Here is a 12134-nt window from a genome sequence, read left to right on the forward strand (position 1 = left end):
TCTTCAATTTCTGTCAAAATTAAAATATTTATTATTAAAGTGATGACTAATGAATTTCTAGAAGAACAAGTAATATAAAAAAGCAAATATTCATTAAGAACTAGTCATGCCAGACCACCCTTATTTCCTTTTTTTTAATATGTTTACTAGACTAATATATTAAGGTAACATTGCAAATATGATTTGTTAGATTTTTAACAAATTATTTGGCCAATTCTATCATAATATCCTAGTGAATTAGATGGAGAATGTAATATTTTAGTTTAATAATTGGATGAATTGGAATTGGTTGAATGATAATGCATGCAAAGAATGCCAAAATCTAATGGTTCAATGTAATGGCTTTTTTTCTCATTCTTCATATTTCTTGACCTCTCTTTTACATTTGATACTATTTTTTCCCCTCACACAACCTGTTCCCTGGATTTTTATGATCTTATTCTCTCCTGAGAAATAGCACTGTTGGGGCAATTAGGTGGCACAGTGCTAGAGCTAGAATACCAGCCCTGAAGTCAGGAGGAACTGAGTTCAAATCTGTACTCAGACATTTAATACTTCCTAGCTGTGTGACCCTGGGCAAAGTCACTTAACTCCAATTGCCTCAGGAAAAAAGAATAGCACTGTCACTTTCATGACAATGGTTTTCTTTGGATCACTCTATTCCTTCTCAGTCTCCTTTCCTGGTACTTAATCCATTTGACCCCCACTAACTGCAAGTGTTCCCCAAGACTCTATCCTAGACTCTTCTCTTTGTTCTATACTTTCTCATTTGTTGATACTATCAACTCTCTTTGGAGTCAATGATCACCACTATAAATACAATTCCTATATATACATACATGCATGCATATATATATGTGTGTGTATTCTGTTCCATTAGAATTTGAATTCCATAAGACAGGTATTACACACACACACATGTATATACATATAAATAATTTGTTCCTCCCACTATTCTAAATACCTTCCACAATGGCCAAAAAAGAAACAATATGAAAAGTAATTCTCTCAAAACATTTCCATAGTTCAGCATGGCAAATTCCCACACTAGCCATGTCAAAAATGTACATTTCTCCCTTCATACCAAGTTCATTATCTGTCTATCAGGATATGAATGGAGTGTTTTATTCTTTTTGACTCAAGGATGATCAAGTCACTTAACCCCATTTGCTTCTGCAAATTTTATATATATATATATATATAAATTTTGTGTTATTAACCAGTAACTGACACAACATAGTACTTGATTTGTTGTAGGCACTTAAAATGTGTGTCCAATTGAATTAAATTTAGAAGATGCTATCTGGGCTGAACCTTAAAAGAAAATAAAACTCCCTATGTTCATTATTTTATCACTTTCCTTTACATTTTATATGGAAGATCATGGAAGAAGCATATAACTATATTCCAGATGCCAAGTTAAATGCATTACAAGGGAGAGATAGTAAAGTAGTTGAAGGGAGAGATAGTAAAGTGAGTTGAAAACATGATAAATCAAATGATATGGGTTCAAATTCTAACTTATTTACTTATTATTTATTAACTTATTACCTGCATGACAATGGGTAAACAAGTTTTTCTTGAGCTTAAGTTCTTCATCTATAAAATAAGGCCTTTTTTACATGAACTGTTATTTAGATATACTGCACTCATTCAGTAATTGTTAAGTTGATTTTTTTAAAATCCCATCTTGTTTTATTTGACTTATTATAATATATGGAGATATTTTTGGATTCTGATTCTGTTGTCCAATATCTTACCTACTATATGGCTTTATGTTATTTGAAAATTTATAAGCATGTCTTTTATGTCTTCAGGAATATGGTCAATGATATGAAAGCTGATGCAACTGATCTTATTAGAGGCTTAATAAAGAGCTATAGTGTCTAGAACAAGAAAAATGATATTCTCATTGTCTCACCCTCATTGGATCAAATCTGAAGAATCATTTTCAGTTCATTTTGTTCCTTATTGGGAATGATATTGTAGTACATGCTGGAGCATTAGCAGAAAAGGATGATTAAATTGATAAGAGGATTAGGGATCATGCCATAGAAAAGGTTGAGTAAGGAAATGAGGATCTCTATTTATTCAGGAGATGAGAGGGCTTTAGAGTGGAGCAGAGGTACCTGAAAGCTATCTTGAAGTATAATTACATACATAAGTACATATACATATATGGCATATGCCATAGATATATATACATACACACATCTATATCTCTCTATATAATTATATCATATATAAATCCAATTCTTTGCAATTTTTGGCCACTATTTGTTGTTTATCTTTCTGGATTCAAGAAGAAACATAATTCCTCTACAATATGACAGCACTTCAAATACTTCAAGACATTGGAACTATGCATGACAAATTAGTTAATTTTTCATACTTTCTGGATTCAGTGATTCCTTTCAGTATGCACATTTAAGAAGGTAAAAGACAAAAGGAGTTTCCAATATAAATGAATGAATTAATAAATACATATATGTACATATATATAATTGTGTTTATACACACATATATAATTATATTTATTTGTATAACAATGTATGCATTGCACACATGTGCATTACACACATTATATATGTGTTGGTATGTATATATACATATATATATATATATATTTTTACTGCTTAGTATGTTCAAAGAACTATATAAGTTTGGAATTTACACATTAAAAAATAAGACATTCCCTGTTCTTAGAAAGTTCACATTGAATTGAGGAATAAAACAAATAAGCATAGTTTCAGTTGCAAGTCATATGGGAAGTCACATGGTTCTCATGGCACAATGACAAAACAGAGGGCAATGATTTTTCTTTATTATATTTTCCACTGACAAATCATTTTAGTTCCTAGTGTTAAATTATTTGATAATACCAAAGACTTTAGTGGCAAAATATTTGGTTTTTGTCTCTTGAGTAGATGTGGGTTTAGCATTTCTTTGAGCAATTACTAGGATACCTTTCTATTACTGTTCTATTACTGCATTGTTAATCCAAAGAATAAATTGCTCAAGATCCTAGGTTGTCTATATTGCAATCTGAGGAGAGATAACTATCAAGGTAATACTTTGACTTGCCTGAATGTATATATTTAGTAAAAAGAATAAAAATATCTGACAACAAAGTGGGTTACTACCACAATTTAAGAATGTCTAGATATAATAAAGCATTTTAGTATAAGGAAATATTAATTCTTAATGAAGAATAATAATACATGTGAAGAATTCAGTTAAATCTAGGAAAAATATGTATGAATCAAGAGATGAAGTAAACAGAACCAGATGAACAATTTGCACAATGTCTACAAAAATATATTAATTATTGATTATTGTTGAAATGATGGAAAGTTGTAGAATATTGCCACTGCAAATAATACTAAAAGCCCCACAAAATTTTGATTATGCATATTAGCTAATATGGGTTCCAGATAAGTGATTGTGAAATGTAGTTGTCTCTGTTTCATAGATTAAGTGAATGAACAAATGAATGAAAAAGGTATTTATCAAAGGTTCATTTAATATGTGCTAAACACTATGCTAATTATTGGAGATGCAAATTGGAAAAACACAACAAAATAGTATCTGCTTTCAAGGAGAAAGATTTTAGGACTAGAAAGAAAATAAAATAAAATGTTTAAAAAAAACTGAAATTCAAAATGGAGAGATTGTTGCAAGAGAGCACATAATTCCCCTGAATGTGTTAAATTTATAGAACTGAAAGTTAAAAGTGACGTTGGTGGCTTTTAAGTTTCATCTTTTGTTAACTCTAACAACACTTGTTGAGAGTGGGCATTGATATTTCACTTGAAGTTTTCCAAAGAAGAATTACCCATCTCCTCCTTTCTCTTCTCCTTGCCAAAGGAGTCCTCTTTTACTTTTAGAGCTCTAATTCTGAGAATACTTTTCACTTTATATTAAAACTTTTTTATTTTTGCTTCTTTTGACTACAATTATAGAACATATGGACAATGGATGAAACTTCTAAATACCAATAAATATTAGGGTAAAATCAATATCAATACATTTCAATAAATATTAGTGTAAAATGTTCTGCTCTGCTTCATGACTGTTTTTATTCTTTGCTTTTATTATGTTTCTTCACATTGCTATTTCTATTTCTACTCTCTACTGATATCCTGCTGTATGTTACTAATTTCCCTTTTTGACTTCTTCTTTTCTTTTCTCTTCATTTTCTTCTATTTCTCATGTCTTTCTCCTTTTAAGTGAACCATGGTTTTTATATTTCTGACATTACAATAGGAAATTGCCCATTTCATCTGTCTTCCAAAATGAATGCATGCATTATATCTTTCCATTTGTTTATTTTCCAAAACATTCTTAATAAAATGATAATAATGAATATTTTTTATCAAGCAAGATCACATATTGACATAAAAAGAGACTAGTACTGAAATTAACAATATAATTCCAGATTTTGCTCATTTGTTTGGAGATTGTCTTTCAGAATATATACAACCCCAAAGCTACATTTGGAGAATATTCTTGCCACTGATAAATACCCTTCATCCTGGCACAAAATTTTTAAAGCAATGATTCATTCATTTGATGCTCTAAACAAGTACCCATAGTTAATTACCCAACTAATACAATCACATGCTACTTTGGCTATTAGAGTCAAGATTGTAGAAACAGATAAACTATCCCAAATATTTAAGAACAACAGCACAAAAGTCTACTTTAGATATGTTGAAAATCAGGAAAAAGCAAGAAGAAAGAGTTCATCATAAATTAGAAAATGTATATATGTAAACTCAGTTTTTGATCTGATATATGCTCCCATCATTCATGTACAGTTAAAAAGTTCAGTTTGCCTTTTAATTTATAGTTTGAAGTCCAACTTAGAGTAGCTTCCAGTCTAGTGAATTTTAACACTCTTGTTTTAGACCAGCTATACTTTATGAAATGGCAATTTAACTATTTTTTTTACAGAAAAAAAAAACATTCTATGTAACATAGCATTGTGATAAATTGAAGAAATTGATTATAAAGAGAAAAATTCTGTTTAGATAAAATTGTGCCCTTCTTTAACAACCTCTTTTTTTTAGTACGTATACTAGCAGAACAGAAATCCAGTTAAAAGATTTCTCCAAATTAAAGATTAAAATGAGAATATGCAAATTTTCATCATGAAAACTGAAGAAAGGACAGTTGTTTTCCTACAAAGTACATATTTGACATCTCTTTCCTTTGAATTATGCTGAAATTATTCCTTGCATCTCTGCTCCTTGTTAGAGCTAATTGTATTTGTATTTTGTATTTCTGGGGTAGCAATTTTTATTGTCAATCCTATTCTTTGAAAATGGTCCTCCTTTCCAACAAGATATTTCATTTATTTGCACAGAAAATCAACTCTTACTATTCACAATAGTGTGATTTTTACCTTCTCAGTGCATCGGAATAGTTTTATCAAACTAAAAATTAATTATATTTATCTAAGTAAGAAAATAGTTTCTTTGTTGAACACAGTGAAATGTGAAATGTATGTGATGTTTATGTTGCAGCTACTATTTTCTAATCAGATTGCTTCCTATTATTTCTCTCTGTGGCAAGCATAAAAAGAAAATTGTAAATATATATGAAATAAACAAATATTTAAAAACTTTATTCTTTGATATGCCAGAGGAAGAAAAGAATATTCAAACAGATTTTATGTACCATATGACAAAAGAAAGTGCTAATACTGTATTGCAAAATAAACAAATCTCTTAACAGGCTGGGTTTCATAGTATTATAAAGAAGTATTAAATTAGTAGATAAACTTCTTATTTTCCAAATCCTTTTGACTTAGTTGCCTAAAGTGTTTAAAGTCTGAAATATTTCGAGTAAATTCTCCCTCTAAATTAAAAAAAAATCTAAATTATCACCACTATAAAGACTTTGGAATGGCTTTCTTAAGAAAGCTACCAGAATGACCTATGACTTAAAAGATTATTTGTAATAACTATATCTCATGTATTTTGCCAAAAATATCTAAATGAAACTAAACTATAAAGCAAGAGTTTTCACATTAACCTACATGAATTGACTAATGCTTTTAAAAGGCTGCAAAAATATGAAGCTGTTATTCCCCCACTAAAGTTTCAAGTATATTTTTGGTTTGTTTTCACATAAAATAACTAAGATTTTCTTAGGAATAAGCTACTTCATATACATATGTAGATAAAAGAAAGGAATTATGAAAAATAACCTCCTACAAAGACAACATCCTCATGATTTATGGATAAATCAGATTCAGAAGATCACAAAATCCTTTTGATCTCCAAAGTAAAAAAACATACTTCTCAAGTGTATGTAAAGGTAAAAAAAAGTCTTTAAAATTCCAATTGCCTTTATTCTGAAGGGTATTTTATGAATTCAATTGTCAGTAAGCAAAGCAGGAAATGATTTTTAACACCTAGATGTCTATGTTTCCTTTTTTCTTTCCAAAAATTACACTTCTGAAATATAATGAGAAACTAACAGCAATGAACAACCTATCTTATCCCACTACTTTGTTTATCACCAACAAAAATAAATTGAAGAAAGGAGCAGAAATACAAATTTCTAAAATGTATCCTAAAATACTTTTTGTTGCTATCTACTTGAAGGTCTTCAAAATAAGAGGAAAGGTAGTGATTTCACAAGGTAATCAAACTTCTCCAGTATAAATACTAAATTTACGGTTCTTGGCCAAAGCATTAACTCACAAATCTCAATTATAGATCACATGATCCTACAGAGAAAACTTTTGGAAGGGCAATTTATTTTGGAATATAGTATATAAATAATTGTAAACATGCACTGATTGTCTACTACCTTACTGAAAAAGTATTTCTGAAATTTTTGTAGAAATTATGTATAAAAATCACAACATTAAAGTTTCAAGTGAAATTGGTCAGAGAAATTCCATTATAACATAGAAATTCAATTTTGTGTTCAAAACATGGTAGGCATCAAAAGATACTTAGGACTGGTCATATTTTCTGCTGTAATCCAGCAGAAGTTTCTCAATATTTTTTCTAAAACTTTTCTCCATAATATTTGAAATACATAATGTTTTCTGTCTCTTCTTCAAACTGCAATTTGTCAGACTCACAGAACAGATGGCAATAAAATTGATAAAAGTGTTCCATTGTTGGTCTTCCAGGAACAGTTACAGAAATTAAATTTCAAAGTGTTCCTCTTCAATAAACCATAAGCCATTTCTGTTAGATTTATCCCAGTTATTGCATAGGAATATGCCCAAGTGGATGATACGACTAATTTAGAATCCAATGAGCTTAATTGGTATAATTTTCAGTAAAAGACATAATACTGACTAATCCCAGCAAGCCCATGTCTCTGAAGTTTGTTTTGGAATCACCTTGGAAACCAATATCAGACCTCTGCTTGCTGATTCTAGTCTTCAGTTTTTCATTAGATATCAGCAGAACCTAAAACTTTATTAGTAGCTCCTTGTGGTGCTGGTTATTATAATTGCAAGGGCTTTTTCTCATATTTTTATATTCAAATAGAGCTATTTATAAACAAATATCTGCAATAAATCTACTTTCCATAAAGATTCTCTTAGGCTTCTTTGTGATTGACAAATATGGCATTTTGTTAAGTCTCATTCTTTGAGAGGGCCAAAGCATTTTCTACTTTGTATCTTTTTCCAACTTAATCCTCAAAGATGTGCTGCAGTTTACATTTCCTGGTAACCACTCAAAAGATTCACTTCATCCAAAATTAGAAAATGTTGAACAAACATGGCCACATGAAAATAAATATTTTTTTCTCAGAAGAATGAGCAGAAGCTGGGACTGACTCATGACCAGTCACTGCCACTTCTGCTGCCACTGCTGTCAACCTGCTATCAAGAGAAATGAAGCTGCTCTTAACCATTTCACCCTCCCCGTAACCAGGCTTTTTATTTTTATTTTTTACACAATTCTTTTTGTAGGTAAAAAATGTTAAAAATTTTTTTTGAGAAGGATGGAGCCAAAATAGCAGAGAAAAGGCAATTGACTTCCTAAAGTAATACTACTTCATAACTATTAGATTCGCAAATAGGATAGAAAAGAAAAATCCCAAATGTTCGAGGGGGTATGGGGGAAATGAAGCATTAATGCATTGTTGCATTCTAATTCCAACATTCTGCAGAACTGTTAGGAACTATGCCCAAAGGGCTATAAAGCCATGCAAAACCTTTGACCTAGTAGCAATACTCTACTAGATCTATATCCAAAAAAAGAGAGAAAAAAAGAAAAGAATCTATATATTAAAAAAAATATTTATAGCAACTTTTTTTTTCTGATGGCAAAGAATTGGAAGTTGAGGGGATGTTCATTAATTGAATAATGACTGAAAAAATCATGCTATATGAGTGTATTGGAATACTATAATGGTATAAGAAATGATGATCAAGATGCTCTCAGAAAAACCTGGAAAGACTTACTGAGCTGATGCAAAGTGAAAGATATGATGTACAAAGTAAAGTAATATTGTAAAATGATCAGCCATGAATGACTTAGCTATAATTAGCAATCCAATGATCCAAGACAACTCTGAAGAATTTATGATTAAAAAATGTTATCTAACTTCAGAGAAAGAAATGATGATGGAGTATTATTTTATTTTATTTTTCTTGAGTTTCTTTCTTTTCTGGTCTATGTTTTCTTTTACCACATGACTAATATGGAAGTATATTTTACATGACTATACATATACAACCAATATTGAATTGTCCACCTTCTCAATGATGGGAATAGAGAGGGAGGAAGAGAGTATTTAGAACTCAAAATTTTTAAAACAAATGTTAAAAATTGTTTTATCTGTAATTGATGAAAGATGAAATAGTCAACAAAATCATTCTTCTTTATCTTATATCTTATGCTAATCTAGATGGTTGAAGGTACCAAGCACAGATAGAGATGAATTCACGGACCATGAAATTCATATGTAAGAACTACTTAACCTATGTTGTACTTAAAATAAAAGTATAATTGTCACCTTCTTTTCTTTGGAAAGGGGTAAAATTTGGGTGAAGAATGTTGCCCCTATTATTAAGCATTTTAAATTAACTTTGAAGTAAAAAAAAAAAAAACAAATCATGTTATTGTTACTGTTTGTTGTTAATTAGTGGGAATAATAGTAACAGAAGGAGCAACAACATAATAAGCAACAGCATTGATCAAACTGGTAGCAATGGTGGTGGTAACAGCAGTAGTAATGACCACATACAATGTTATTATAGGATTGCATTCTTGATCACTAAAAATAATAATAATTTATAGCTTGCTTTTATATAACACTTTGATATATATAAAACGATGTCTTTCCTGTAATCCAGAGGTGGTGGTGGTAGTAATACAAATGTTATCATTCCTCTTTTATATATGAGGAAAAAGACATACAGAGATGAAATGAGGTGCATGGATAGTGAGTGTCTAAATGAAGACTTAATTTCAGGTTTTTTGAATACAAGACTATTCTTATCAATGCATCACATTTGACTGCAGTCTGATTTGCCCCTAAATGGCTTCTTTGTCTCTTAATTTTTGGTTTTTCAAGTTTCCATTCCTAGGATCTCTTTAATTGTACAATCTGATGAAAACCCTTACACTCCCTCTGGATAGCTTCCCATGAATGACAAGCCTCCAAAATAGACATCCATTTCACTTCATTGTCTGACTGTGGAGGTTTTCCTGGAGGCAGCCTTAGTCTCAGTTGAAATAAATAATTACTCCAAAATTGCAGCCAGCTGATAAAAGTGCAAACGTTTATTTTTCCTTCCAAATTAGCCTGGTTAGTTCAGAGACCTATCTCCTCCTGCTTGAGCTCTTGCAGCTTTGTCCTTGGCTTCTGCCTCTGCTTTCTTCAGCCTCCAGCTCAACTTTGACTCGTGGCTTCTCAATCTCCAACTGAGGCGAGTAGTCTCTTGTATCTCCCAAAGTGCTCTATTTATGCTACTTCTCTGAGAGTGGGATCGTGGGATATCTCCCAGAATGCTCTCTGGCCCTAAGGAAGGTGTGAATCCAGATATCTCTTTCTAGACCCTGAATTTCCCAAACTGTGAACTCCATTGAGTACTTAGATACTTATGAGCTCTCTAGAGATGTGAACACAAGCATTGTTCAATCAGTTCCATTTAGTACCTTGTTTCAAGTTTTGGCCCAAAATAACTCTTTCTAAGATTAAATTAACTCCAATGTCTTAACACTTTGTAAAGATTCCAACATCTGACACCTTTCAAGTTGTCCTTCAGACATCACTAATTGTTTGACCTAATCAATATAGGCACACAAAAGAAATCATATGGCAACATTAGTCTTTCTGATACATAGATTAGATGTGTTTGTTTCCTTCTACTAATAAATATAATGAAGACAACCCTTTTTTATATTTACATGGTTTTTATTTTAGATTGAAAAATCTTATAATTCATAATTTTATGACAAGAATCACAGTATTAGAAAAATAGTAGATAAATATCTGTACATGTATTAAGAAGTTAATGGCTAAGAAATATGAATAATTTGCCTTTCTATACAATATGAATTGTCAGAAAAAATATGTTTAAAACACTATGTAATTTGGTTTCTTCCTATCTTTCCAGACAGATTTCTCTTTTCTGTTCCTCATATACTCAACATTCCAGCCAAACTAGTTTGCTGCCTGATTCTATTACATTGAATTTCATTTCAAGTATTTGTGTCTATGTGCAAACTTCCTCTCTCTGTCTCTATCTCTTCTTCCTCTCCCTTTCTCCCCCTCTTTGTCTCTGTCTCTCTGTCTCTATCTCTGTCTCTGTCTCTCTCCCCGAGAATGTTTTCCTACCCTAAGTATATCTTTTGGAGTTTTTAAGTTTCCATCCAGACTTAGTTCAGATGATGCCTTTTATATAAAGTCTTTTTTCATTCCCCATTTCATGCCATTCCCCTCCCCCCTCCCATGGGGGGGGAAGATGTATTATTGTTCTCCCATTGAAATTACCTTTTGTTTATAATGGATGCATTTTTAATTTATATATTTGTGTATGTATTTATATTTAGTAGAATGTGACCATCTCAAAGACATGATCACTTCTATTTTGTGTCTGTAAACCCAGCACTCAGTTTGGTGCCTTGCTCTCATGAAGTAAGCACTTCATAAATGACAATAGAATTGAATTGTTTCATTAGCCATACAGTAAATGTATGGAAAAATATTAAGAATATCTGCAGAGATTAAGCTTACTTATTTGATCATTACTTTGTCACGAATAGTCATCATTTTGAATGAATAAAACATTCAGTTAAAATATCATTCTGAGGTTTGCTTTTTCTTATAAAACTATTCTTTGGTTATCAGCTTTAGGAATATTGTACTTCTGAGACTCACAATAAGAAAAGATTCAATTTTTATTCATTTCAAATAAAATTTTCACCAAGAAGAAAGTTAAATAAGAGGCTATATTTATATGGTTTCATTAATGCTTTATCAGCTTACTATTGCATGAAAGTGATAGGATACCTTGATCCACAAGAAACAACCCCTCCCTAAAAGGTCTGCATTTATTTTTAGCCCCTAAAACCTACTTCCTATTCATGTAAACTCTGCTAGTGCACTCTTATTTGATTTACTACATGGTATTTTGTAGTGTTCTGAATAATTTATATTCATTCCAGCCAACTTCAATGTCAAGGGCAGTAACAGAATCTGGCTCATTTATGTACAGGTGCAAAATGTAAAGATGGAAAGAAGCTGGCATTTTTATTTGGATCCTATAAGCCTCTGGCATCACATTACCAAACAACCTTTCCCCAGGAATCACCAATGACCCAGCTGCAAATGGTTAAGCTGTGGGAGTCTTCCAACAAAGACTTTAAAGAATCATCACTCTTTACTGCTGGATTCTTCAGGGAACATAAGGCAATGTTAGCATTTTCCTCATTTCTGTGCATACAAAGTAGAAAAACCAAATGCACATGAGCAGACTCATAAGGAACATGGACTAACAGTTAATTTTCCAAGGTTCTTCACTCTGAGGGGGAGGTAACGAATGTACCAGAACTCTTTTGGGGAAAGGGTACCCCATCCTGGCAGCAGTGGGATAGTAGAACTATCCTTTGTGTCTCTGCATTACTGTGCACTCTTGTGCTTTATGA

At 31.3% G+C, this 12134-nt stretch overlaps 1 pseudogene; it reads right to left on the minus strand.

The window, feature by feature from the left end:
* Positions 1-2825: 2825 nt before the first annotated feature.
* LOC100927369 lies at positions 2826-7890 on the minus strand (annotated as a pseudogene).
* Positions 7891-12134: the final 4244 nt, after the last annotated feature.

This window comes from Sarcophilus harrisii, chromosome 6 (genome assembly GCF_902635505.1).
Source record: "Sarcophilus harrisii chromosome 6, mSarHar1.11, whole genome shotgun sequence".
NCBI classification, from domain to species: Eukaryota; Metazoa; Chordata; class Mammalia; order Dasyuromorphia; family Dasyuridae; genus Sarcophilus; species Sarcophilus harrisii.